Source organism: Aedes albopictus, chromosome 1 (assembly GCF_035046485.1).
Source record: "Aedes albopictus strain Foshan chromosome 1, AalbF5, whole genome shotgun sequence".
NCBI classification, from domain to species: domain Eukaryota; kingdom Metazoa; phylum Arthropoda; class Insecta; order Diptera; family Culicidae; genus Aedes; species Aedes albopictus.
In genome coordinates, this window is record NC_085136.1 from 71,895,954 (window position 1) to 71,913,434 (window position 17,481).

Sequence of the window (17,481 nt, forward strand, 5' to 3'; positions counted from 1 at the left end):
CTTTCACAGCTCTGTCACGACTTTGGGATTCGTGAGCAATCCTTACTCTTTTCGACAAAGTTTTAGACAAAACCACAAGGCAAAAGTCGTCCATACATCATTTCTTGATTGCACGCTTCTGAGCTGAGAAAATAGCAAGTGAGTGTAATTCTTTGCAAGTGAGTGTTCCTATCCCTATTTTTACGTTTACTTTCAGATGCCTACCAAATATTTGAAACAATCGTTAAAACGGTGATCGATGGGAAGAGAGTGGAGTGTGGCGTCTGTTTCTCTGTAAAAACAACATCAAGTAAATTCGTCCCATGTTCAATTTAATCATCATAAGCTGTCCCTTGGTTTTTCAGCATAAGCTGTCCCATGTTATTTTTTTCATCTCAAAATCTGAACATGAGAATAGTTTATACGCATAACAGGCTGTTCCACAAATGATGAGCAATGAGGTATCAATAGGTCGGCTCCAGATGCACGTTCGCCTCCATTTAGGATGAGGAATGAGAAGTGAGCAATTAGGAATAAAGTGTGGGCAATGAAGAGTGCAGAGTGAGCAATGTAGAATGGGAATTAAGAAGTTTGAACAAGTTGCGAGGAGTAACCTGTGCAGAGTGCATAATTGGGGAGTGCCAAGTGAGCACATCCGAGTGATAAGTGAAGTGTGAGCTGTGTTTAGTGAGAAACGATAAGTGATTAATAAAGAGTGTAAATTAAGGAGTGTAAAGCAATCTGAAATGTGAGGATGTGAGAAGTGAACAGTGAAGAGTGAGTAGTGATTACTAAGTACTGCGCAGTGATGAGTGAGTAGTGAAATGTGACCAATGCAGAGTAAGGAAAGAGCAATAAAGAGTGAGGAGTAAGGAATGAATAGTGAGGAATATGCAGTGAAAATTGAGGAGTTAAGAAGTACGCAGCTTAAAGTGATGGGTGAGAAGTGCCCAAGTAACAAAGAATGCTGAACAGTGATAGTATTAGCTGAACAGTAGCTGGTCAATGGTGTCAGTGGCTGAACACAATAACTGCTGAATATAGGTCTGAACTATGGCTTGTTCAACTTCTTTAATCAGCAATACATAGATGGCTGAATATCAAGTTGAATAGAATACTCTTCATCTGTGTAACCAGCTTTAAAGCATACAGCAACATGCAGAATTATGTATCTGTTGTTCAGCCTACAGGCTCAGTTCAACTCATGTTCTTGACTATTCAGATACAACAAATAATGCTCTTGTTTTCGAGGATACGTATACAATGGTGTGTGGTGTAGATGTTAAGATGAGTGACTATAAATCAGCAGGTCCGAGTTCAATGCCCAGTTTTCCCACAGAATAATTTATACATTCCGAAACATCTCTTCTAGAAATAGAAGCAGCTAATGGTAAGAATTGGCTTACGAAAGTGTTTTTATTTTTACACAATTGATAAATTTAATTGATTACCCAACAAACATTTTTGCTGTACAAGAGTGGAACAAACCACTCTTAAGCAAACTTTAGCTGAGGAAACTTTTATTCAGCTAGTTCTGTTACTTGGGTACTGATTAAGCGCATATCAAGCCTTAAAACAGCCTTTCAAAGAACCTCAAATCAGTTAAAGGTTAAATAAAATCACCAAAATTAGATATTAAGGAGCTGAATAAAGGATTGTACCCCTTGGCTGTTCAAATGAAAGCTGATTTAAAATAGTTGAAGAAACATTTGTACAGCAACAAATTGTTACCTGGGTAACCAGTGGTTATTGAACTTCCTGAAATGTCTCCGAAATCCCCCTAAAACCTCATCGGACCTCATGTAACGCATCTGAGATCCTCCGTAACCCCCGAAAACGCCTCCGTAACGCCTCTTAAACCCACCGGAAACGTTCTGGAACTTCCTGAAATGGCTCTAAAATCCCCCTAAAACTCTTTGGAACCCTATGTAACGCCCCTGAGACCCTCCGAAACCCCCAATAACGACAGCATAAGCCTCTGAAACCAACCAAAAATCTTCTGAAACTTCCTGAAATAAAAAATAAAACCCCGTAGTAACACACCTGAAATCCTCAAAAGTAAACCCAATAACGCCTGCATAACGCCTCTTAAACTTGCCAAAAATACTCTGAAACTTCCCAAAATGACCCCTAAAACTCTTTCGAGCCCCATGTAAAGAACGTGAGACCTTCCTAAGCGCCCAACAACGCCTGCGTAACGCCTCTGAAACCCACCGAAAAGCTCTGATACTTCCTGAAATGGCTTCAAAATCCCCCTAAAACCCCCTCGAACCTCATATAATAACGCACCTGAACCCTGATCGTAAGAACAGTAACGGCATTCACAATACGCGACGTAAAACAAGTTATAACAACGTATAGCTCATACAATCGTGATTGGTTTCGCAAAAAAAATAGAAAAAAAAATGAAATTAAAAAATTGCCTGTACTTGGATCCAAATTCATAAGCGCTAAGATACTTCTATTCAAGCACAATTTTATCTGTTCATATGCATTTTCGATCAATGACGAAGCCGACCAAGTCCAGTTGGAAAAAATCGGAATTAATACCTCTGCATCTTCTCAATCACCACGGAAATAATGCTTGTAAATGACAATTCTGGCGTGTTTTTTTTTCTTTTTTTCCTTCGGAGAGTTGTATTTTCGCTTGATAGTGGGAAGGAGGGAAGCAAATTTTTTAAAAGCGTACTTGAATTATGTGGATACTGGAGGCCGACGATGTCGTCATGCAGTGGATTTACTGTGGAAGTGGGATTTACTGGTGAGCTCGTTCCATACTGTGAGAAAATAATAGTAATAAAGGTATGCTACAAAAAATTTAAACAATTCTTTGATTGGTTCATCAACTTCGGTGTCGACATGTTTCAGAAAATAATAACAAATGGTTTCGTTTAAATCTTCTAAAAATAGGGGTTTATTTTTTTAATTTAAAAGAATTTTGCAAGATACTTAAAGCATTTGTTATTATTTACGTTGTTTTATAACAAAATGTAATGAATTGTTCAATCAAACGAAGGGAAGCAAATCCTAGCACTATCCTGTCACTTCTTCCCAGTCGGGGATGTGCAGAAAAAAAAAATGAGCATACTGAGAGAGACGAACAGGGTGCAGGTGAACCGAAAAGTGCGGGCACTTGCTCTTCGCTTACAATTGCTACCAAATTGAAATGATATTCCATCACGGGGAACACATCGTAACATTATCATTAAATGGTAAACACAGTTAATGTGGATAATAAGCGTCGAGCGCAGTGATTTGGCGGTGAAATTTTGTGCGTACGCTTGTCAATGAACTTCTCCCACCGGGTACCGAACAATGAATGTTACCATACATAATGCCAGAGAGCCAAAATGACAAATTGATTCCAAGTAACATTTTTAAGTCAATTAGACTAGAAAAGGGTTTTTAAACCAATATAAAATCAAAATAAAAGGTATGAGGTTTTATGACGGTTTTCAAAACCTCTACAAGACAAATTGGTCATCCCGGGATGACTAATTTGCTCTCAAGAGATTTTGAGGACCATCATAAAACTAAGATGGTTTTATTTTGGCTTTATGATGGTATTTCTTGGGAGAAGATGATGAAAATGTCTAGGTTAGATTCCCGGTGAAGTCTTACTCTAATAAGATATTATTGTATGCTCCTTTAGAGACACGTGACTTGGTCTTTGGAACAAAGCAAGAGTTAATCTTTGTTCCACTCAGTTATAAAAAAAGATCAACCAGCCTGGGGCTGAAAATCTTCATAATGAAAAAATAACAGTTCTCGGCTGTTTTTAAGAACTCCACACGAAACAACAGGCCAATAAAGCTCCCAATGCACACTGGGCCAGGAACAGAGATTAGCAAGACAAAACCTCTAGCACATTGGGGTTACGTCCTATCAAGTTGGTGTCTTCGGCAAAGTTGTTGGGTTTTATCTGCGCCTCAAATTGCGCTTGGAATTTAGTTCGTAAAACCGCCGCATAGGTGGCGCTGCGGTACTAACTTTTTTATTTCACATCCTAGAGCTTTGGCGTCTTCGGCAAAGTTGTAGAACAGGCAAAAATATGAATAGTTGCCGAAGACACTAAAACTGTAGCTCTTAAAATATCAAAGTTACATTGAATTTTATAAACGAACGACTTAAATTTTCGGTTTTATGTCATTATCTTGTTTCTCAGCCTACATGTTGCCATGGCAACAGAAAACAACAATCGCAGTAGTCGAACAAGATCGTACATTTGAAATTGTATTTCACTCTTGTAACAACCATGCGTTTTGAGGAATAATACATACATTTGTCTAGGTATTACTAGTAGAAATTCCTGCTTTAGTGTAAATGAGTGATATAGCGTAATCTGCACCTTCCTGATTTTGCCTGAATGAAACGCATGTAGGTTAGTAAATTCGCTTCTTGAATCTTTTTAAACATTCGGGACCGCATCAAGACGCTGCCACTCACTTCACGCCCACCGCAAATTCCAGATTGTCGTGCATCCAAATAAGTTTATTTTCAGTATTAGACAAGTCTAAAGAGGAGCCTAATTTGAGCCCAAACGAATTCAAAAAATAAACTGGATCGGATATAAGTTAGCTGAGATTTTGTGGTTGGCGTAAAATGGATGACAGCGTCTTTTGAGTCCCAACTTTATTTTTGTTTTATCCGTTTTCACGTCAAATCTGAAACAATATCAACTGCAACAGAAAATCTGAAAGATTTGTCAGATAAAAGTTTTCGAATTATTCATTTCACAGTTTTAGTGCGATTACAAAATAGCAGAATGGCTAGAGGTAGATTTTTTTATTTCACTAATAGAGTATTCGTACCCTTTTCATCCTACGAAGAACACGGGATTGAAGCGCTGTTTGTTTTGTTTCTTATTTTTGTACTTTTGTTAGAAGTGAGCACAAAAAAAAAAAACAAAAAGAACGGAATCAAACGGTGCCGTAATCGCTTGTTTACAAATAGGATGAATTTGGGAGCGTGAGATTACTTATGACACTTACACCCTAATTATTATATCAAGCGTAATGAGTTGACGAGCATCTTTTAAAACATTTCACCATCGGAGCGATTGATTTTAATTTTCATATACTGCCCATGATCGCATATGAATAGGAAACCCAGCATATATGGGACTGATATACGATCATAGGCAGTTTAAGATTCCACCTACTTCATCGACAGTTTTATTTTCTAGAAAAATCCCACAATATTCCGCATGCTAATGCTGCTTACTTCAATCATACTTAATATAATAAATATATAAGTGAATTAATATACCTTTTGTCCGCTATCTTCACAACCCACAAAGGCCGTGAATGGATAATTTTTTAACTTTTATCTGATAAATTCTTCAGTTTTGCTGTTGATATTGTTTCTGATTTGATTTTAAATGCATGAAACAAAAGTATAAAAGATACTAGAAGTGAATTCACCTACGAAAAATGCGTTTGATTCGGGCAAAATCAGGAAGGTGCACATCGACAGCTAGCGATATAACATTCATATACACTAATACAGGAATTTCTACTAGTAATACAAATGTATATATTATTCCTCAAAACGCATGATTGTTGCAAGAGTGAAATACAATTTCAAATGTACGATCCTGTTCGACTACTGCGATTTTTGTTTTCTGTTGCCATGGAAACATGTAGGCTGAAAAACAAGATAATGACATAAAACCGAAAATTTAAGTCGTTCGTTTAAAAAATTCAATGTAACTTTGTTATTTTAAGAGCTACCGTTTTGGTATCTTCGACAACTATTCATATTTTTGCCTGTTCTACAACTTTGCCGAAGACGCCAAAGCTCTAGGATGTGAAATAAAAAAGTTAGTACCGCAGCGCCACCTATGCGGCAGTTTCACGAACTAAATTCCAAGCGCAATTTGAGGCGCAGATAAAACCCAACAACTTTGCCGAAGACACCAACTTGATAGCACGTAACCCCAACGTGCTAGAGGTTTTGTCTTGCTAATCTCTGTTTCTGGCCCAGTGTGCAATGCTGATTAATTTCATCAAAAATTACGCCAAAACCAAAAGCTCCGAAACTGTGCCTCATATGGATTTCTCCATTTTTTTTTTTTTGGGTTAATTGAAATTGGGACACATGTGTGAATCGCAGTCGGATCGCGAGCTGAGCCGGCGGGGAAAGTCTTTCGAATCAATTTGTCAATTCACCGATCTCCATCGATGACTGCCGACAAAATCTCGGAAATGCGGCTTCCCCTTGGCCGCTGATGCATCGGATAACAAGTTCCGCCAGATCACGAGTCCAACGCGCAGGTGTGGTTGGTACCTGTTGTCCGAATGAACAGATATGCGCCATCGGAGTTGATCCCATGGAGGTGGCTGCAAGCGCGCGAGCTCAATGGAATGATACGAATGGTCGGATGAACGAGCGAACGAACCAAAAAAGTAAACGCATTTATGAGGCCCCTAAGTAGCGCAATAAAAATCAACGCCGGAACGCGGGAAGTGCAATCGATAATGGGCCTTTGCGAATGACTGTTGTGCTGCGATTCACAAATCGAGAGTGAAGAAATAGCCAATTGGCAGCTGCCGCTGCTACTGCAGCAGGGGAGTGCGGAATAAAATGATTACCCTACTGTTAATTCCTAACGACCTTTTTTATCTCTTTCTTAAGGCAGCGCCGCTAAGAAAATCTACTACGATTTCCTGCTGGGCTTCAGTTTAGCCATTTGCTTCTTCATCCTTACCTCACTCCAGCTACGATCCAAATGAGATCCGATAAGACTCTGTTGTGCAGTACTCTGCCCGAAAGTGCCTTGTACTGTGCTTCAATAAGGCCTTTGATTTTCTCCCCAACATATTTTTGTGATTGACACTTAGAATATTGTTTACCCCTTCCATGGTGTAGGTTGAAAAATAAATCTTAAACTTTTACAAAATAATAATACAGGTCGGACTCGATTATCCGGAGTCGGGTTCTGGCGCTTCCCGAAATAATATCTTACAAACGGAATGTTGTAAGAAGCTGAAAATTTGACTGATCACAAACCAAAGTTGGCTTTACAACATGTCAAAATTTCAGCTTTATAGAGCATTCCGTTCCCCAGATATATGTTGGAGAAGCAACCGAACCTGACTCCGGATAATCGAGTCCGACCTGTAATAGCATGGAACGAGCTCACCAATGCATGTATGCTATATGGATCTCTCCATTTCACCAAAGGTAGTCGAACATCCAGCAGCACACGAACATAAACATACCACGAAAGGGCATGAATCCCACTTGCCCAGGCCTCCGACCTCACTTTACGTCCCTTATAGGGGACGAAAACAGAATTTGACGTAAACAATCATTGCATTTTCATACAAGATTCCCAACTTTGAGATGCTATAACTGTTGTGGTAGTTTTACAATTCTTAGGTGAAACTGGCAACACTGAAATCACTAGCACAATATTACCAAAATTTCGGGTAGAAGATCAGTATATATCGTGTAGGGGAATCAATTAGTTCGGGATGAAGATACTAGAAACTTTGAAGATTGTTGAGGCGATCTCGTTCAGAATGAATGAATACTGATGGCCAAATGATCTGCTGTCGATAAGTATTCATTCATTCTCAACGAGATTGCCTTAACAATAACTATGGTTGGATCTAATGGATTGAGCTCAAGTTTAGATACGTAACTACAAATATGCTGAATTTTGCATATAGGAAATACAAAATATTTTATTCTACACTTCTGAGCGTGACAAGGCAATATGCCCATCCATTAAAGTAAACCATAGTACACTAAAGCTTTTTTTACAACGACAACGGTACCGCGTAAAAAACCACGTTATTTAAAAAAAACATAAAAACCGCGTTAAAAAAGTGAAGTAATGGTAGATGTGAAAAAGAGATTATAAGTTCCAGAGGGTTCCAGGGAGGCTTTTAGTGGCGTTCAAGGGAAGGTGGCAGAGGCGTTTTAGGAGGTTTAGGAGGGCGTTAGGCGCTTAAAAAGGTTTCAGAAACTTTTAGAGACGTTTCGAGAATGTTTCAGAAGCGTTTTAAGGGTTTTCAGGGGGTTCTAGGATGTTTCATGATGAGATTTTTGGGGCGTTTGAGTGCGTTACAGGACGTTTCAGGGGATTTTAGGGGACTTCAGGGGGGTTTAGGATGTATCAGCTGGGCTTTTAGTTACAGTATGATTCAGGGAGATTTCAGATGTGTTTCAGGGGAGTTCGGGAGGTTCCTGGATGTTTCATATGCGCTTTTAGGGGCGTTCCAGGGCGTTTCCAGGGGTTGCAAGACGTTTCGGGGAAGTTTCATATGCGTTTCAGGAGGTTCCAGGATGTTCCAGGTGGGCTTTTATGGGCGTTCCAGGACGTTTCAAGGGGTTACATGACATTTTAGGTGGTTTCAAATGTGTTTCAGGGTGTTTCAAGGAGATACAGGTTGCTTCAGGGATGTTTCAGATGCGTTTTAGGGGGTTTAGAGAGTCTAGGTGCGTTGCAAGACGTTTAGGGCGTTTCAACGAGTTACAGGACGTTTGAGGGAGGTTTATGATGATTTTTAAGCCCGCTACAAATCGTCCAGAACTCCCTGAAATCCTGTCGGACCCCCTGTAAAGTATCTGAGACCCTCCGAGACCCTAAAAACGCCTCTGTACCGTCTTGAAAACCCGCCAAAAATCGTCAGAAACTTCCTGAAATGCCTCCGAAACTCCCAAAAACGCATCTGTAACGCCTCTGCTTTGTAGCGTTTCTGAAACCCTCCAAAATCCCCTGAAACTTCCTGAAATGCCTCCGAAATCACCCTAAAAACCCTTCGGACCCCATGTAACGCCCCTAAAAATCGCCCCGAAACATCCTGGAACCCCCTAAAAAACAGCAGTGTAATAGCATCTCAAAGTTGGGAATTTCGTAAGAAAAGTTGCGTTTGTCCAATCAATAATGCACCACAGTTTCTTCCATGAAAATACAAGTACTAGAGGCAAATTTATCTTCTTCATGTGTTCAGCAAAGTTTGAGTATAGACCAAGAGCTCTCACTATTCGGAATTTTGGCTCCGATAATCCATCACCGATCTCCATCGATGACTGCCGACAAAATCTCGGAAATGCGGCTTCCCCTTGGCCGCTGATGCATCGGATAACAAGTTCCGCCAGATCACGAGTCCAACGCGCAGGTGTGGTTGGTACCTGTTGTCCGAATGAACAGATATGCGCCATCGGAGTTGATCCCATGGAGGTGGCTGCAAGCGCGCGAGCTCAATGGAATGATACGAATGGTCGGATGAACGAGCGAACGAACCAAAAAAGTAAACGCATTTATGAGGCCCCTAAGTAGCGCAATAAAAATCAACGCCGGAACGCGGGAAGTGCAATCGATAATGGGCCTTTGCGAATGACTGTTGTGCTGCGATTCACAAATCGAGAGTGAAGAAATAGCCAATTGGCAGCTGCCGCTGCTACTGCAGCAGGGGAGTGCGGAATAAAATGATTACCCTACTGTTAATTCCTAACGACCTTTTTTATCTCTTTCTTAAGGCAGCGCCGCTAAGAAAATCTACTACGATTTCCTGCTGGGCTTCAGTTTAGCCATTTGCTTCTTCATCCTTACCTCACTCCAGCTACGATCCAAATGAGATCCGATAAGACTCTGTTGTGCAGTACTCTGCCCGAAAGTGCCTTGTACTGTGCTTCAATAAGGCCTTTGATTTTCTCCCCAACATATTTTTGTGATTGACACTTAGAATATTGTTTACCCCTTCCATGGTGTAGGTTGAAAAATAAATCTTAAACTTTTACAAAATAATAATACAGGTCGGACTCGATTATCCGGAGTCGGGTTCTGGCGCTTCCCGAAATAATATCTTACAAACGGAATGTTGTAAGAAGCTGAAAATTTGACTGATCACAAACCAAAGTTGGCTTTACAACATGTCAAAATTTCAGCTTTATAGAGCATTCCGTTCCCCAGATATATGTTGGAGAAGCAACCGAACCTGACTCCGGATAATCGAGTCCGACCTGTAATAGCATGGAACGAGCTCACCAATGCATGTATGCTATATGGATCTCTCCATTTCACCAAAGGTAGTCGAACATCCAGCAGCACACGAACATAAACATACCACGAAAGGGCATGAATCCCACTTGCCCAGGCCTCCGACCTCACTTTACGTCCCTTATAGGGGACGAAAACAGAATTTGACGTAAACAATCATTGCATTTTCATACAAGATTCCCAACTTTGAGATGCTATAACTGTTGTGGTAGTTTTACAATTCTTAGGTGAAACTGGCAACACTGAAATCACTAGCACAATATTACCAAAATTTCGGGTAGAAGATCAGTATATATCGTGTAGGGGAATCAATTAGTTCGGGATGAAGATACTAGAAACTTTGAAGATTGTTGAGGCGATCTCGTTCAGAATGAATGAATACTGATGGCCAAATGATCTGCTGTCGATAAGTATTCATTCATTCTCAACGAGATTGCCTTAACAATAACTATGGTTGGATCTAATGGATTGAGCTCAAGTTTAGATACGTAACTACAAATATGCTGAATTTTGCATATAGGAAATACAAAATATTTTATTCTACACTTCTGAGCGTGACAAGGCAATATGCCCATCCATTAAAGTAAACCATAGTACACTAAAGCTTTTTTTACAACGACAACGGTACCGCGTAAAAAACCACGTTATTTAAAAAAAACATAAAAACCGCGTTAAAAAAGTGAAGTAATGGTAGATGTGAAAAAGAGATTATAAGTTCCAGAGGGTTCCAGGGAGGCTTTTAGTGGCGTTCAAGGGAAGGTGGCAGAGGCGTTTTAGGAGGTTTAGGAGGGCGTTAGGCGCTTAAAAAGGTTTCAGAAACTTTTAGAGACGTTTCGAGAATGTTTCAGAAGCGTTTTAAGGGTTTTCAGGGGGTTCTAGGATGTTTCATGATGAGATTTTTGGGGCGTTTGAGTGCGTTACAGGACGTTTCAGGGGATTTTAGGGGACTTCAGGGGGGTTTAGGATGTATCAGCTGGGCTTTTAGTTACAGTATGATTCAGGGAGATTTCAGATGTGTTTCAGGGGAGTTCGGGAGGTTCCTGGATGTTTCATATGCGCTTTTAGGGGCGTTCCAGGGCGTTTCCAGGGGTTGCAAGACGTTTCGGGGAAGTTTCATATGCGTTTCAGGAGGTTCCAGGATGTTCCAGGTGGGCTTTTATGGGCGTTCCAGGACGTTTCAAGGGGTTACATGACATTTTAGGTGGTTTCAAATGTGTTTCAGGGTGTTTCAAGGAGATACAGGTTGCTTCAGGGATGTTTCAGATGCGTTTTAGGGGGTTTAGAGAGTCTAGGTGCGTTGCAAGACGTTTAGGGCGTTTCAACGAGTTACAGGACGTTTGAGGGAGGTTTATGATGATTTTTAAGCCCGCTACAAATCGTCCAGAACTCCCTGAAATCCTGTCGGACCCCCTGTAAAGTATCTGAGACCCTCCGAGACCCTAAAAACGCCTCTGTACCGTCTTGAAAACCCGCCAAAAATCGTCAGAAACTTCCTGAAATGCCTCCGAAACTCCCAAAAACGCATCTGTAACGCCTCTGCTTTGTAGCGTTTCTGAAACCCTCCAAAATCCCCTGAAACTTCCTGAAATGCCTCCGAAATCACCCTAAAAACCCTTCGGACCCCATGTAACGCCCCTAAAAATCGCCCCGAAACATCCTGGAACCCCCTAAAAAACAGCAGTGTAATAGCATCTCAAAGTTGGGAATTTCGTAAGAAAAGTTGCGTTAGTCCAATCAATAATGCACCACAGTTTCTTCCATGAAAATACAAGTACTAGAGGCAAATTTATCTTCTTCATGTGTTCAGCAAAGTTTGAGTATAGACCAAGAGCTCTCACTATTCGGAATTTTGGCTCCGATAATCCATCAACCGGGGGTGTTGTTCTAAGACACAGAGAAAGGGACAAAGAAGTTCAAGTCATTGGGTATTTTCAAAGATGAGTCAAAATTGTTTAGATAACTGGCAACACTGTTAAAGAAGAACTAAATTGGGCCCAATATGTCGCATTCATTATATGTCTTCAAATTTGAATTGTCAGTCAGAAAACGTCATATTGGCATCAAGTGTTATTCAAAAGGGGCTGTTCATAAACCACGTAGAACAAATTTTGTCCTTCTCAGATACCCCCTCCCCCCTCGTAGTCTTTTGTCCATACAAATATTTTCAAATTTATATGGAGCGTAGACTTTGGCCACATATGTCTAATTTGTAAAAGTGGACAGAGAACGTCGGAATGGTCCCTATGGCCAGAGTTATTCCGGTGGGTCACTGGGTCAGATTCGTATAAAAAGGGCTGTTTTTCGGTACACAGCGTGTTTTCCATTGTGATTCGCTATTAAATTAACTCAATTTTCATTAAAACTTACTCCTCTACCACCGAACATCGTTTATACATAGTTTTGAACCGTTTAGGAACTAGCGGATGTGGCCACCGGACATAATCTCCGGAGCAACCTGCTACATACTGTATACTGGGGTACACAACCATAAGCCATTTTTTGCAGCTGTAAGTATTGATTTTAGCGGTATAGTGTCTTAGAAGAATTTGTTCTATATACTTAACTCTTTATTTTGGGATTCTAACTTTTGTGATTAACCCCACCTACAAGTGCGACAGAAGTTCACTTTTTTCATAAATGATGATAGAGTATTGAAGTCTTCTGCGAAGTTCTAGAAAAATGTGTTGGAAAAATGTGTTGGAAAGTTTGCCGAACAAACTTTTACTTTATTTATTTAATTTAAGAGTAATGTGTCATTTGTTATGAACGACCTCTTAAAATAGATTTATTGTTATAACTTTTTATGGGGATTTTTGGGAATTTTCGTGTGTTCTACAAAGTTGTTCTTTGTGATGAAATGCACGTCCTCCATCTTTTTTATTATTGAATTAACGCTCCAAGTGGAACAGAGCCTGCATCTCAACTAAAAATCGCAAATATATTTTCTGGTTAAGTACTTGGAGAATTCCCTGATGGAATCATGGGAGGATTATTTTAGAAATACCTGGAGTGATACTAAGACTCCTCCAGAAATTATTGATGGACTTTTCTATGCAATTACAGCCACTAGAGTAGGCAGCCTTGTCTTTTGTTTTATCAATTCTCTTTGATAAAGACGAGAAAAGCGGGATGTAGGAGGGGAAAAGTCCCCCCTCTTCCATCTTTCTCATGTTTATTTAGAGGAGTGAGAAGCTGCCAACGCTAGTATTTTCAGCTGAGATTCCTACAAAAATTCTGCTGTGATTCCTCCAGATATTTTTTCAAAAATTCTTGCCGTGAAGACTTTCAGTAGTATTTCAAGTGAAGTTCCAAAAAGAGAGAAACCTGGAAAATCGATAGAGGATTTTCTATAGAAATCCTTGGATAAATTACAGTAAGGATTTGTATATTATAACGTGGACAAACCCAGCAATAATTTCAGCATTTCAGCAGGGTTTCCTTGAAACATTTTCCAACGATTTCTTCATGGATTTTCCCAAGAGTTTCTCTTGGCATTTTCCGCGGATTTCTCCAAGAGCTCCTTCAGGAATCTTGGAAATCTTTTAGGATACCCACTGTGAATTCTGCATTGATTCATAGTGTATTGTTCTCAAAGTTCTGTGCAAAATTATCCTGAATCAGATACGGGAGAAGATACACGCGACTCTCCTGCGGCAGCAAGAGGGTTTCGCGCAGGATTTTTTTTTTAAATAATCACGCTCCGTATCATAATGGAGCAGGTTAACGACTTCGATTTGGCCGATGATGTTGCTCTACTAGCAGAGTAACTTCAAAAACCTGGTCGAACGCTCCTTTACGACAGGTCTAATAATCAACGTCAGCAAGACCAAATCATTGGATATTAACACGGACAACTCCTCTAACTTTACAGTAGCTAGGCAAGCAGTGAAAAAGGTCGAAAACATTCAATGATTGCGTCAGATGGCGGTACCAAGATTGACTCTTGATTCTTGATTGATTCTTCTAGGGATTCTTTTAGGAATTTTTCATCGTATTCTGGAAATCCTCTTCATATTTCTTAGAGAATTTCTGTTGGAATTGGACCTAGTATGCTACTGTGGTTTTTTTTCAGGCTTTCAAGATGGGAATACTACAGGAAGTGTTGCTGGAATTCTTCAAGCAATTCTTGCTAGAAATGCTTCAGCAGGATTCCCAAGAGCAAGAACTGCAGAAAAACCATCCAGAAATGCTTGAAAATTTTCAGCAAGAACAATTGGAGAATTCCTGGTCAAACGGATTCCCTGGAAGAATCCTTGATGGTATTACTTTAGCAATTCCAGTAGGAATTTCTAGAGGAACCCATGATGTGTTCCTGGAGACAAGCCAAATGAAATTTATGAAAACAATTTCTTGGAATTCTTCCACAAATGCCTAATGGGATTCCTTCAAATATTCTGGTTGGGATTGTTTCAATGGTTTCTGTAAGAATTCCTTTACATATCCTTCCAAGGATTCCTCCAGAGATACATCTAAGGAGTCTTACGGCGATGACATAGTGCCGCTTCAAAGTGAGAGTGAAAGTGCGCGTCCATAGGATTTTCGAGAATTTGCTATTGTTGATATTCTTCTTTGCGGCTTCGCACACGCGCACTCCCACTCTCACGCGTAACTATAACGGCACCCTTATAGAAATCTTCTCTAGACATATGTACAAGTGTACTGTAGAAAATTTATTCAAATCCGTTGAGTATTCGCTGAACGGCGAGATTTTTAGTTCATTTGCGCTGACTCAGGCCGATACGGGTTAAATCTGCATGACCAGTGTTTTGCCAGAGAACAACATTATTGTTGTGTCATTATGTGGAGTAATGACCTGTCCATGAGGTGCACCACGTCATTGTTGAAAATGTGAATTGCATGGCTTCCAGGATTTTAAGCTACATTTAATTCCATAGGGCAAGTGATTTGTGTAATAATATGACACTAAAGATGTCACTTGTAAGCGCCAATCATGGCCTGAACAGTCGAATTCAACGATATGTTTGTCTCAAAACAGTGATACCGATCGATTTTTTTTTATATTATTTGAACAGTGTTACCTGTTACAGAGACAATTTTTAAGAACCGATTTTTCTTTACAAAGACAAATTCACAAGCTAATTCTAGACCGCTTGCTAGTAATGTGTTGCATAATCTAGGATGAACATGTTAACTATCCAAATTGCAGTGAGTCATAGATGTGGATCTCTATTTTAGTGCAGCAGTGTTGCCAGTTTTCAGAAAAAAAATAAAACTTCCAATCATTCTATGTAACATGAAATAGCATTGAACACCCACTTGAACAATGCTGAAAATTGTGACATATTATAGACTTTCAAATGTACATATATAGACATATTTTATTCTATTTGCACAGTCTTGACATCAAACAACAGAATATATAACGTATGAAGCCATCTCTCAATAGCCTTTGTTGTCCTTTTGAAGGTTACTGAACATTACGTCTACTAATGTCGAATTCGTTTATTCCCGACGGTGCACTGCACCGGTGTAGCAATTGACACCGGAAAAACGAACGGTTTCGGTGCAGTTTGTTTACAGCTTATGATGGTATTAGTAAGAGCTGGTGGTGGTGAGAGCGTCAATGAAAATAATGAAAAATGTTGAAAATAAACATAATCAATGTTTTCATGATTCAGTAATGAACAAAATTATTTCAATTTATTTATATTTTTACTTCCTATATCCAATTAAACAATTTTGAAAGTTTTCAGTAATCCACTTGTACATGATAAACTTTTAATGATCAATTGTCTGTGGATCAATGATACTTCAAAATTATTATCCAATGTTTCAATACGCTTTTGCAATTAAAAGCAACTTTACAAAATTCAAACACTTTCGTTGGCCAATAAAAAAATGCTAACATACGATTTTAAACGTACACAAATTAAACACTGTGGATGAAATTTTTAATGAAAAATGCAATTAAAAGTAATTTTTTCTTCTGTATCATTCAGAGAGCAATATTCTTCTACTCTGGACAAATTTTTAGCCCAATCCGTGATGCTATTGTAACACAGGACTTGAATGAACATTTTTTAATAATTTCTATGAAAACAAGGCAACTTACTATATCAAGCTGGAGACTGCTTGGTGCATTATTACTGATCAACTTTTGAGCTTTACCTTTAGTAGAATAGTATAAGATTCCAATTCATTAAAAACTTCAAGAAAATGTGCATGTTAAGTATGTGGAAAGTTATGTCGAATTTTGAGAAATGGGTTTTATTGATGTTTTTACGAAAACCGCTTCAGTTATACAATAATGAACATTTTGCTTAATGTTATATTTTTCCTACATTTGAGAATAGCTATAGAAAGTTATGCGAAAAACTGATAATGCTTTTATTGAAAAATAAAAAAGATATCGCACAAGCAAGTTGCCCGTTTTATAAATTGAACAGTCCTTATTTAACCACCCTTTTGTGGCATTTGTTTGACTTTCAATGTATTTGAAAAAATCAGTATTTGCTATAATTGAAAAAAATAGAATATTCGGTTTTCGAAATTTTCTGTAGCTACAAAATGTTACTTCAGTAATATTTTAGTCCAATATGAATTAAAATATTTTTATTCTGTTCTGAGCTTATCAAAATTTTATTGAGTCAAAATTTTTCATAAATAATAGATCACCCTGGGAAAGAAAATTCTAATGGTAAAAATGTTTCATATTGCTCATTAAAATCAAGGTGAATTACATATCTTTTTCTAACCGGAAAATCCGCTTTTATTCGTTCCTAACCGTCGTTAACCGCTGCTAACTGAGCAGCAGTTAGACGCGGTTAACGACAATTCCGGAGTAATTCGCGAATAGGGCTTAACTGACAAAGCAATAACATTGCGAAAACAACAACTGAATTTTGCTGATACAATTTCAATTCCTATTTAGGAGTAATTCAGAGTAATTTAACATGAACAAGCTTAAATGACACAATTCTGACAAATTTTCTTGATTTTTTAATAAAACAATACAAATTTATTAATTTTTGCACTAAAAATTGCATTTATTTTATTCCGCCCGATAATGCTAAATACGCCCAATACTATGCGCCTTGAATCGATATCAGTTTCAGAATCGCCTTCTACTATTCGCCTTGTTTTTGATTTTGACAGGATTTCGCCGTTTACTTTCGCCGTGTTTATGTTTTGATTTCAGATTCGCCTTTCACTATCGCCGTGTTTACGTTGTGATTTCAGTTTCGCCTTTTACTTTCGTAAACAAAAACACCAGGAGTGGAAGGCGTAATTCTTGTTTTGTTTCGTGCGACACAGAATGGGATTACGCCTTCTACTCAACCCGTGATTTTCAATAGTTAGAAAAGTGATATCAAGGAAAGTTTGTGAGTATTTAGTAGGAAAATCTAACATCTTTTCACTATTATAATCACTTAAATTGTGTACATTTTGTCAGTTAGGCCTTTTCGCGAATTTCTCCGGAATTAGCAACGGATAAATACGGATTTTTCCGGTTAACAAAGGAAGTGTGA